Below are 13,103 nucleotides of genomic sequence, written 5' to 3'. Positions count from 1 at the left end.
AAATCTAGTGCTCGATCTCCTAAATGTGAGTCTCTCCCTGCTCCATGCTGCCCTATTCACCACCCCAATCATGTACATCAGCTGGATTGGTGCAGCCAGCCAGCTCCTCAGCCAGGCATCAAAGGCCCTACATGGAAACTCCTAGTTAGATGGGTGACATTACCTTACACTGATCCCCTTGATTCTTACTTTTAACAACATCCACCTCTTTGAATTCCTCAGTATCAACAAATTAGATTTTTCTTTCTTATGAAATAGTCCTCTTTCTCAACAGATTCTGCCAATCCTTCAAAGCCTGGTTTCAATGTTACCTGTTTCCTCTATGAAAAATGCTCTAATCTCTACAAGTAGAAATTCTCTGCATCTCTTTTTTACTCTCATCATCATCATCATCATCTTTAGAATACTTTAATAGTTTCAGATTCAGGCTGGCACCATTTAATATTTATGTCTGTATCCAATACCCTCTACTAAAATCTAATCCTTTTGAGGTCACGGCGCGTTGTCTAGAATATATGTCTCCTCACTGTTGAGCAAGTAAATGATTAAGTTCCTCCTTTACTGTTTTCTCCTTCAGTTCTGCCAATGACAGCATGAGATGAAAGGGTGAAAGGAGTATGGACTAAGAAAAGCAGGGCATGTTAAGGGCCAAAAGTAACTTTTGTCTTTTGCCTCATTTGCTAATTTCTTCTGTATCTCTGTAACATGCTGCTCAGTAGGGGGCAGAAAGTAAACTTGCTGTGGCAGGAATAGAAAATGGAGGTGTAATATGTAAGATTGCAAGAAAGGGGAAAACTAACATTTTTTCTCTCTTTTAGTCCTATAATTTATTTTATTTTCCATTTTCTACAGGAGGCACTAGAGCAAGGCAGAATTATTCATGTTTTCAAAGGTATATTGAATTCTATTCTCTATTCCCAAGATGAAGCTAGTAGAAAATCAGTCAACCAGCAAGCAGGCAAGGAGGGAGAACCTCCTCCCTCCTCTTGTCATATGCCTCTTTCCCTGAAGTTACTCCTGTTCAAATGAAACAATGGTTCTTCTCAAATCTACTGGAATCAGAACACACACACCTTGTCATGTGTGTATGTTAGTATGGTGTAACAAATCAGCCAGTCAACCAATGTTCACTCACTGCCTATGATGCATCAGGCAGATTACAGGCCCTTGGGGATTCAAATGAGAACCAAACAAACAGCTACGACTCTCCTGGAACTTCTACTCTCTACATTGCCAACAGTCTTCACACAAATAATTTAAATAATTGGAAATATGCAAAGTGTCATTTAAGATAAGTATCACACACAGGTGTGGCGGCCAGTCTTTCCATGTATGTGTGAGTGATCATGGGCAAAGACAACAGCTTTAAACATATTTATTAAGCACTTACTAGTAATCCTACATTAAAGGCCCTTAGCATAATGCTTGGCACACATTAAGTATTGAATAAATGACATGGAATATATAAATTGCTCCTTGCCAAGGAATTACGTATTTCTGCTTCCAAAGTCTACTTCTCATTTCAGTCAAATTAGACTAAGAATATTAGAAAGGCCATTCATTCCACTTTTGGTGGATGTATCACCCCTAAAAAGTGGTATACAAATTGTCAAGGGTCCTAACTGATGTCAAGAGTCTCTCTTCTTTTTCTCGTCATTAAAATTCTGATACAAGGTCTCTATGGGCTCAATCCCTGAGTTACAAGTGATAGAGTAGCAAGGGCACCAGATTTAGAGTTAACTGGATTTGAGTTTATGCTGTGCTCTACCAGTGATTTGGCCATGAGACCTAAATCATCTGTAAAACAGAGATAGTAATATTGACTGCATACAACTTCTATAAGCCTGAGATGAGAAGGCACACAAAAGGACCCATGATATTTACTGGCAGGGATACTTGAGATATTCAGTGAGGACAAACAAGATTCCATCCACTATTTAGAGGCCACTGATGCCAAACCAGCTATGCACTGATATCTTCCAAGAATAAAGGGAATGTGCTTTATCCGAAGCACATTCTAAGCACAGACACTAACTAGTGATTTACAGTGTGGCTCATGGAAGAAGACTAGGGCTGCCTGCTATTGTGCCTGTTAAAATGCCCAACTAGTACTGCCCTTCCCACTTAGAGCTGAAGAGAAATACAAAGACACCTCAAGAGTGGACCTGCTGTCACTCCTTCATTGACAGCCAGATGGCAGGCCCTGTGGTTGCCTTGCTTGCAGTCTCATTCCAAACCCTCAACTTGTGGCCTCCTTTATCACAACCTACAGTCTCTAAATTACTTTGCAGGATTTTCTGAGGACTCTTCTGTGAGAACATCTTGGGCTGGTGGATGTGTGCATGCACTTGCACAAATAAGAAACAGAGAGAGCTGGTCCAGGCAGAAGGACTTACATATTTTTTTCTCAAATAACATATTTGAGTATTAAAAGCAATGTATTCTGTTCTCCTGCTAACAAAGAATAATAAAACCAGAGTGTTGCCTTCCCAGCAGCTCTTGCCTTTGAATTGTGCAAAACAGAAATGATCCTCCGTTTGTAGGCAGCAACAGCCTCCAGAAGCTATGGGAACATTGCCAAGAGCCCTGAAAAACCTCCACAGCTAATTGGGAACTGGCTTATTAGTGACACTTTTGAGAGTCAGGTTGTCATTGAAGAGAAACGAAGAACACAGTGGGCGCTGTAGCCTGGAATTAGGCAGTGGGAGGAGGGAGGGCTGGTCCCTGCTCCTTGTGAGAACATTGCTCTGTAATTTTCTCAAACAGTGTGCTCAGCTGGCTTGCAAAAGCACCAGATCCTGGGATGCTGCAGACAACACCTTAGCCTCCACTCTTCCTTGAACACTGCCCCTTCCATACACATTTGGAGAGCCCTGTGGCCATGTCAAAGGTACTGTGAATTTGTTAACATAACTGAGAAAAACATGTCATGCCCTCTTAGTAGCCTTTGGAACATGTATCTACGTCATTTTGTGTGTGTAGCCAACTGAAAATGTTTTATTTCACAATTATTAGACAATTCCAGCCGCAAAGAACTCCTGATTTTTTGTATAAACATTAAAAACACACAAAAAAAGGAGAAATGAGTTAAAGAACTCACAATTTTTATTTAACTAACTTAAGTCAAAATGCCAAGTAGGTCAATTAATTAGGAACCATCACAAGAGATAAATATGACTAGCAGTTTCTATTAAAACCCCTGATTTTTAAAAGAAAGTTAAGGACACTGATGATCAGTGTCAGGCCAGCAGTCAAGCAAAATGCTGTGTCCTGAGAGTCACCTTTGAGCAATTAGCAAGATGTTGTTCTGATAACAAACTGGGTTTCTCAGTTCCCTCCCCACTGGGCTGATGGTGATTGATCTGGATAACCTTTTCTGATTTCTTTGCTAAAATTCTAGCCCTCACCCAATTTTTAAAAAAATTTTTAAGAAGAAGAATCTGTGTCATTCTTCATTAGCAATGAGAGCTATGTAATGTGGATAAGCATATTCCACATCCATTTGCTGTGCTCCCTGCTGGATTAATTGATGGAATTGAGTTGCCACCCTGCCAGAAAGAACAAAAACTGGATCCTGGAATTAACTCCTGAAGTTCTACACTGGTGTGGGGAACAACCCAACTCTTTTCCTGATGGTACTAGAAGTCCATCGGAGTACAGAGAAACTGGAACACGGAAAACATAGTTTATAGCCACCTGTTTGTTGTCTTACTCCATAAGTTGCCTCTTGTTTCTCTTTTAGCAAATTCATTCTTCTCTTATAATAATGATTCAGGATTTGCCCATTTTCTAATTCAACTCAACCTGTGACACAATAGGTTCCCTGAATCTTAAGGTAACTCTATTTGTTTCTCTAACTCTTGCTGTTAACATCATACACACACATACACATAGACACACACACGTGCATTTTAGTGGTAGACAATATTGGGTTGGTTGCCTACCTAATAGTTGGCCATTTTCTCCCCCTTTCTTCTTTTCCGGGAGGGCTTGCTCCCTACAAGAGAAGCTAAACTGTCACTTATCAGTATTCCCAGCTTTCTTTCTTCTAGAGGTAGTATGTGACCAAGTTTTAGAGTGGTCCTCTAACAGACTCATGGGATGGAATTATGACAAGTTGTGGGGTAGAAAGTGACAGAGTCCTGCAGCAGCAGTGTGAAATCATGTGACAGATTTCTGGAGTAGCCATGTGACAAAATCTATGGAAGTGACACAGTTCTGACATGGTTGTGTGACACCGTTTTGGGGTAACCTTGTGATGTAATGCTTGGGTGGCAATGTGACATATTGATAGCCATGGAGCACAGTCCTGGGGTGACAATGTGACATACTGAACTTTCCTGGGATGGCCATGTGACATAGTTCTGGGATGGCAATGTGACATAGGAGAGGACCATGTGAAAAGTCTCTGGTCAATGAAGTCTTAAGGATGTCTCCTGGAGAGTTTCTGGGAAAGATTCTCCCTCCATCTAAAGAGGAATGTGGAAAAAGGCTTTCCTCACCACTGGGACTGCCTCTTTCTCCTCTGATATTGAACAGATTGACATGAGCACATAATGCTCCAGGCTGCTGCAGCAGACATACTGCTGCAACAATGGCAGACATTTCATCTACTGAGAAAGGCAGACGAATGAGAAGTGCCTAGAACCTTGATAGCACTTTGTGCAATAAGTCTTAGCTTGCCTACCCCTAGATTACTTCTTAAGTGAGTGATATGGTTAGGCTTTGTGTCTCCACCCAAATTTTATCTAGAATTATAATCCCCATAATACTCACATGTCAAGGAGAGACCAGGTGGAGGTAATTGGATCATGGGGGCAGTTTCCCCTATGTTGTTCTCGTGATAGTGAGTTCTCACAAGATCTGATGGTTTTGTAAGTGCCTCTTCCGTCTTTGCTCAGCACTTCTTCCTGCCGCTTTTGTGAAGAAGGTGCGTTGCTTCCCCTTCAGCTTCTACCATGATTGTAAGTTTCCTGAGGCCTCCCTAGCCATGCTGAACTGTGAGTCAATTAAACCTGTTTCCTTTATAAATTTCCCAGTCTCCGGCAGTTCTTTATAAAGTATGAACATGGACTAATACAGTAAGAAAATAAAGTCCTCCTATTTATGCCACACAAACATGTGCATGCACATGTGACCATTTATATTGCATACATATATTTAAGCATAAGCATTTCCCTGTTGAAATTAATTTTTGCAACAAAGACACAAATTGCTTTTTCATAAAAGTTCAGGAGAAAAAAATTAATTTGAAACTTCATAAAGAATAATACAAGTAGTATCCTTTAGTTATATAAAGATAATGCGGGCAGGCTCCCTGAACTAGAGTAAAGACACATAAGACTTTTCGCTTGACTAAGTTATGTGCTAAAGATTGTGGTAAGCAGCTCTAGAGAGTGAGTGGCCAGTTGGCACATGAAGATTTAGGAGACTGAAACTTCCCCATTGTTGCTTTCCAAAGTTCAAAATAAAGGAAAACAATCAATTTGCACCAAGGTGACCATAACCACCTACAATAAAATTACCTGTATCACAGGCAAGGTTCATGATCTAAGGTTCAGATGTAGATCAAACTGAGAATTCTGCAGTTTCCAATATCAGTGATTGAGACTTAGGAAACAGCATTGAGTATAAAATCTGGAAATCTTGGTGCTGATGTGAAGGGATGTGAACAAGCAAGGGCATGTCAGAGCCAGTGGACAAATAGTGTCATCTGTCACACTGTGTAAGACATAGAGGTAAGTCATGCCAGCAATGGGATTGCCAAATAACAACTCCCTATTTGCTTTTTGTGTGTGGAAATAGGCTGAATCTCCTACCACAACTCACCTTGGTTGTATGAGCAAATGGACAGGTTCTTGAACAAATTGGACCTGGGGAAACATGAAGGAGGATTTAATAAAATTTTCACTAATAAGACTTGTAGATTTCAAAGCATTAACTATAAATGAGTGAGTACATGAATCAGTATTCCCACATTAGTGAGGCAGAGTATATACATATTTGCCTTTGTCATACATATGTCTGCTTAAATATCAACATCAAACACTACACAACAACTGTTAATTGCCCCAAAATAGAATGATTAATTAAGCACAGTTATTTTTTACTAATCTAACCTTTCTTATTAAAAATAAATTTTATTATGCATATTTTAGGTATACAGCATGTTACAAGATACATATATGTACATATATACACATATATACATAATATAATGATTACTATAGTGGAATAAATTAATATACCCATCATTTCACTTAGTTACTCATTTCCCCCTCTGTGGCAAGAACAGCTATCATCCATTCATTTAACAAAATTTCTGACTACAATACATTATTATTAACTATAGTTCTCATGTTGTATATTAGTTGCATGTTTGCTACTTTTTACCCTTTGACCTACATCTCCCCATTTTCTCTCCTTCACCTCAATCCTCGTAACCATTGTTTCATTTTCTATCTCTGTCTCTATATACTTGATTTTTTTAAGATTCCACATGTAAGTGGGATCATGCAGTATTTATCATTCTGTGTCTGACTTATTTTACTTGGCATAATGTGCTCCCTATTATTGCAAATGCAGGATCTTCTCTTTTTTAAGGCTGAGTAATATTCCATTGTGTGTGTGTGCACACATGTATGTACATGCACACACACATATATTTATACATACACACTACAGTTTCTTTACCCTTTCATCCATTAGTGGACTGTACATTGTTTTCATATCTTGGCTATTGTGAATAATGCTTCAAGGAACATGTGACTGCCAACATCTTTACTAGGTGGTGATTTCTTCCCTTTGGGCATATCCTCAGCAGTGGGATTGCTGGGTTATATGGTAGTTCTATTTTTCTTTAGGGACCTCCTTCCTGTTATACCAATGTACATATCCACCAATGGTGTACAAGAATTACCTTTTCTCCATACTCTCACCAATACTTGCTAATACTTATTAAAATGTTAGGAAATCTTATCTGAAATAAAACATTTTAGCAAAGACTAGAAAGACCATAATACATATAATTAATTATATATTATTTCATATATACTATATAATCATAAAACATGACATATAATTGTTATATTATTGTATATAATAACAAATTATAATATAGAATTAATGATAATACATATAATCTATATGTAATTAATCATAGTATATGTAATCTTTCTGGTCTTTGTCAAAATGTTTCATTTCAGAGATTATTTCTTAACATTTTAATAAGTGTTTTTAAGGACAATTTTCTAAGGTCAAATAAGTCTGGAAAATACTCTTTACCCAAATTTAAACTGGTTGCTTTGATGCAAGCCTTCTGAACCTTTGAATATGCAGTATGAATATCCAAGAGAGGACAGAGTAGGTATTGCCTCTAAAAATTATGTATCCACTGAAGTCTTCTTTACAAAGCATCTCATGAGAGTAGTTTCTTGCAGAACATAATTTGAAAAATGCTGATTTAGTTTTAAATTCAACCCACAGATAATAAATGTTTTTTACATATATTTTCTTTAAATTAAAAATATTCAAATTTATTACAATTATTTGAAATTTAACCTTGTATTCAATTGCATTTTTATTCACCAGCAGTCCCTTTGTGCCTTTGCCATTCTAGCACTTTTAATATTAATGCATGGCTTGATCTCTTGGAGTAGATTTTTAAATACGTTTTCAAGAATGGTTCATGGATAATATGTTTTATGATCCCACCCAAATATGTGAAATATTTTATTCTGTTGGCTTATTGTTTGACATTGATCTTGGCTATGTACACAATCACGAGGTCCTCAGACTGTGTCCTCAAAATGCTAGGCACAATCTGTTATGTATAATTGTATAGGAGTTAGTAGCTAGCCTGAATTTGTTCTTTTGCTCATAAGTTTAGTTTGTGAGTGGAGCAGGAGAGGGGTTTGAGGTGCATGGAGCTAAATCCAGATACTCTGTTTTGTCCAGCTTCTTTAACTTAGCCCAAATTTTTTGAGATTCATCCATGTTGTTTTATGTTTGAATACTTTATTCCTTTTTATTGTTGAATAGTGTTCTGTTATATAGTATGCTGCAATTTGTTAATGGATTCACCTGTTGATGGTCATTCAGGTGGTTTTCACTTTCTGGTTATTGTTTTTATTTATGTGATTAAAAATTTTGGCAAGGATGTGTCTAGTGTGGGTATCCAAAATAATTTTGAATGATATTTGCAAAGCATGTCAGATCTATATAACTGGTTTGCTATAAAGATTCAATATGAGGCTAGACATGGTGGTCATTCCTACAATCTCAGCACTTTGGGAGGCCAAGGTGGATGGATCACCTGAGGTCAGGAGTTCAGGACCAGCCTGACAAACACGGTGAAACACCATCTCTACTAAAAATACAAAATTAGCCAGGCATGGTAGCACGTGGCTATAATCCCAGCTATTTGGGAGGCTGAGACAGGAGAATTGCTTGAACCCGGGAGGCGGAGGTTGCAGTGAGCCAAGATCAAGCCATTGCACTCCAGCCTGGGCAACAAGAACAAATTTTGTATCAAAAAAAAAAAAAAAAAGACCCAATTTATTGGGGCATGGAGATAAAAAGCATTCCTTTAGATCCAATAATTAATACCTTCCATGTTCAATGATACCCTCTTTTCCTACTGGGTACCAGTTTTCTAATTGGCATTTTAATTTTGACTCAAATCACATTTATTCTGGAAAGAATTATTTCATTTATTGAAAGACAAACATACTTATTTTAACTTTAAATATTCTATTCAATTCAAGGTTTACCCCCACTCATCCTGTCTCCTTTTCTCAGATTAGACTTGTGGTTCAAGAGTTTGAAATGAAGAGGTTGGAGTACAGCAGAACTCTGTTGGCAACTCACCTTCTATGCACATCTCTTTTTCTGTTGAAACACCTAGAAAAAGAAGGGAAGACAGTTGACTTCAGTTGCTAACCCTTGACTGGTGACTGTTTTTTCTTATGTGCTCCCTAAACTTCTTCATATCATATCACACCAAAAAATTGTATTATTTGCACAGGACATTTGAGAAAAGGAGAGAGCATCTGGGGCTTCTATGTGACTTGGAGAACAATTTTTATTATGAGAAAACAAAATACAAAGTGTTGGAAGCATGTTAAATATTGAATTCGTTTATCCCTTCTAAATTAAAATTTATCAATATTGTTAATCAGCCACTTGATCTTATCTTCAGTAGAAAATGTTAACATAACATTGCAATCCTTCTCTTCCACCCTTTCACCCATTCCTCCTTCTGTTGGCAAGCAATCAACGATCTGTTTTCTGTCACTTTCTGGAATTTTATGTAAATCAAATCATACAAGGTATGTTCTCTTTTGTCCAGCTTCTTTGACTCAGGCGAATTATTTGAGATTTATCCATGTTATTTTATGTATGAATACTTCATTGCTTTTCTTTTTCTTTTTTTTTTTTTTTTTTTGCTTTTTTTTTTGCTGAGTAGTATTCTGCTATACGGGTAAACCGTAATTTGTTTATGGATTCACCTGTTGATGATCATTGGGTTATTTTCACTTTTTGGCTATGATAAATGCCAAACATGTACTTGTTAAATTTCTTAACATTCATGTATGTGTCTTCTTGTGAACACATGCTTTCATTTCTTATGGGGACATGCTAGGATTAGAGTGGCTGGGTCATATGTGAGGTGTATATTTACAGTTTTACAAAACTGCCAAACTCTCTTCTAAATTCATTTTTCCATTTTAATTTACCATAAACAGTGTATGAAAGTTCCAGTTGCTTCACATTCTCACAAAACTTAGTATGGTCTCTTTTTTATTTTCACCCATTCTAATGGGTGAGTAATATATATCTCATTGTCATTTGCATTTTCCTAATGATTAATGACAATGAATATCTTTTTATATATTTGACATCTGTATATCCTATGTGGTGAAGTGTCTGTTCAAATATTTTGCCCATTTTATTGCATTTTTTGTCTTATTATTGAGTTGTAAGTGTTTTGAATATTCTAGATACAAATCTTTCATTAAATATATGTTTTTCAACTATTTTTGCCAATCTGTGTCTTGCTTTTTTATTCTTTACAATGTCTTTTGAAAGGCAACTGTTTTTAATTTTCAGTAAGTCCAACTTATTAATTCTTTCTTTTTAAGCCTTTTGCTTTATTTGTTGCATTTAAGAAATCCTCATCAAACCCATGGTCACAAATATTTTCTCCTAGTTGTCTTCTAGTTGTTTTATAGTTTTAGCTCTTACTTTAAGGTCTATGATCAATTTCAAGCTAATGTTTGTATGTCAGATGAGGAAAAGGGAAAGCTTCATTTATCCAAATGACTATCTAATTGTTCCAGCACCATTTGTAGAAAAGATTATAATCTTGGATTCTCCTCTTAAATTGTCTTAACAATTTGGTAAAAATCAATTGACAATGTATGTGTGGGTCTGTTTCTGGACTCATTATTTTATTCCATTGATCTATTTTTCTCTTAACGCTAAGATCATATTATTTTTATTTAAAATAAGTACTGAAATTGGGTAGTGTGAGCTCTCCAACTTGATGGAGTTGTTAAAGTTGTTGTTTTAGCTATTCTAGATCCTTTGTTTTTTTTTCATTTAAATATAATTACCTTGTTAAAAAAACAGATGCCTGCTGAGATTTTGATTAGAATTACACTGAAACATCAAATGGTAAAAAAAACTTGCATCTTAACAGTGTTGAGCCTTCTGATCTGTAAATGCGTATATCTTTCTAGTTATTTAGGTTTTTAAATTTCCCTCTGCAGTATTTTGTAGTTGTAGTATACAGATATTATATATCTTTTATCAAATTTATCTGTAAAATTTTCATATTTTGATGTTATAAATGATAGTTTTTCATTTTAATTTGTGATTATTTGTTGCTAGCATATAGAAATGAGATCAAATTTGCATACTGACCCCATTGTTTCTTTATAGAAGTAAAATTGAATTTGCATATTGATCCTTTATACTGAAAACTCATCCAACTCACATTTTAATGCTGGAAGATTCTTTTGTCAATTACATCAGATGTTCTACACAGATAATCATGTTATCTACAAATTAAAACATTTACTCCTGCCTTTCCAACCTAGACGTTTTTCATTTTTTATTCTTGCTTTATAGCAATTGATAAAACATCAAGTATAACATTGAATATAATCAATGACAGCAGATATCTTAAATTTTCCAGAAGAGTTTGCATGGAATTGGTATTATGACTTTCATAATCATTTGGTACATTTAATCACTGAAACTATCTATGCTTGAATTTTTTGTGGAAAAATATCTTAATAAAACTTAAATTTCAAAATGGAAAACTATGGAAACAGTAAAAATATCAGTGATTTTCAGGGGGTGGAGGAGAGACAGGGGTTAATGTGTGGAACACAGAGGATTTCAAGGCAGTGAAATCTTCTAAACATACTCTATATGATACAATAATAGTGGATACATGTCATTATGAATTTGTCCCAACTGCTAGAATGTAGAGTAACCTTTAATGAAAACTATGGACTTTGAATGATAATGATGTGTCAGGGTAGATTTGTGAATTGTAATAAATGTCCCAGCCTGGTAGGGGATATTGCATGTGTAGGAGCAGGATGTATATGGAAAATGTACTTTCCTCTCAATTTTCCTGTGAATCTAAAACTGCTAAAAAAAAAAAATAATAAAGTCTTTAATTTTTTAGAAAATCTTTTTAAAAAATAAATTTTTGATGTACGATTATTTAGGTTATTTCTTATTGTGTGAGCATTTGTAGTTTACTTTATCATAATATTTATTATTCTTTTAAAATATATATAATATTATTTAATTGTTTCTGATATTGGTAATTTGTGTCTTTTCTCTTTTCATCTTGATAAGTCAGGTTAGAAATTTATCAATTTTATTAATCTTCTCACAGAAATGCTTTTGGTTTTGTTGATTTTCCTTTTTTGTTATTTTCTAATTGGTTTCTAATCCGATCTCATTATTTTCTTTCTTCTGCTTACCTTGGTTTTAATTTTGTCCTCTTTTTTCCAGTTTCCTAAAGTGGCAGTTGAGGTCATTTATTTGAAATCTTTTTTCCTTTCCAATTAGGCATTTTAGGTCTATCCATTCCCCTCTCAATACTGCTGTCGCTGCATTCTAAAAAATCGTGATGTGTTGTATTTTCATATTCATTTAGTTCAAAACATTCTAATTTCTATTTTGATTTTTAACCTGTGAGATTTGAAAAATTGTATTGCTTAGTTCCCAAATAGTTGGATCTCTTTGAGATATCATTATCAATTAATAATTTGAGTGTGATTAAAGAACATATTTTGCTTAACTTGGATCATTTTCAATGTATTGAGATTTGTTTAATAACTCATAACATATTCTATCTTAATAAATATTCCACATGCCCTTGAAAAGAATTTGTATTCTGCTATTTTTGAACTGGATGTCCTTTTTCTTTATTTCAATAGCTTTTTTCTTTGCTGATTTGTTTAAATTCCTTGTAGATTCTAGATATTTGTTCTTTGTTAGATGCATATTTTGTAAATATTTTCTTTCATTCTGCAGGTTACCTATTTACTTTGTTGATTATTTATTTTGCTGTGCAAAAGCTTTTTATTTTTGTTTTTGTTGCATTTGCTTTTGGGGTTTGTTGCAGTTGGTTGTAAATTCTTTGCCTGTGCCAAGGTTCAGAAGTGTTATTCCTAGGCCTTCTTCTAGAATATTTGAAGTTTCAGGTCTTACATTTACATATTTAATCCACCTGGAGTTAATTTTTGTATGTGGTGAGAGATAGAAAACCAATTTTATTCTTCTGAATGAGGCTGTCCAGTTTTCCAAGCACCATTTATTGAACAGAGTGTCCTTTACCTAGTATATGGTTTTGTATGCTTTGTCAAATAGCTATTGGTTATAAATATCTGGCTTTGTTTTTGGGTTTTCTTTTCAGTTCCATTGGTCTATGTGTCTACTTTTATACCAGTACCATGGCGCTTTGGTTACAATAGCTTTGTAGTATAATTTGAAGTCAGGTGATATGATGCCTCCAGATTTGTTCTTTTTGCTTAGGATAGCTTCAACTATTCGGGTTATTTTTTAGTTCCATATGA

Source organism: Symphalangus syndactylus, chromosome 10 (genome assembly GCF_028878055.3).
Source record: "Symphalangus syndactylus isolate Jambi chromosome 10, NHGRI_mSymSyn1-v2.1_pri, whole genome shotgun sequence".
In the NCBI taxonomy this organism is placed as follows: Eukaryota; Metazoa; Chordata; class Mammalia; order Primates; family Hylobatidae; genus Symphalangus; species Symphalangus syndactylus.
Note: the sequence above shows the minus strand (reverse complement) of the source record.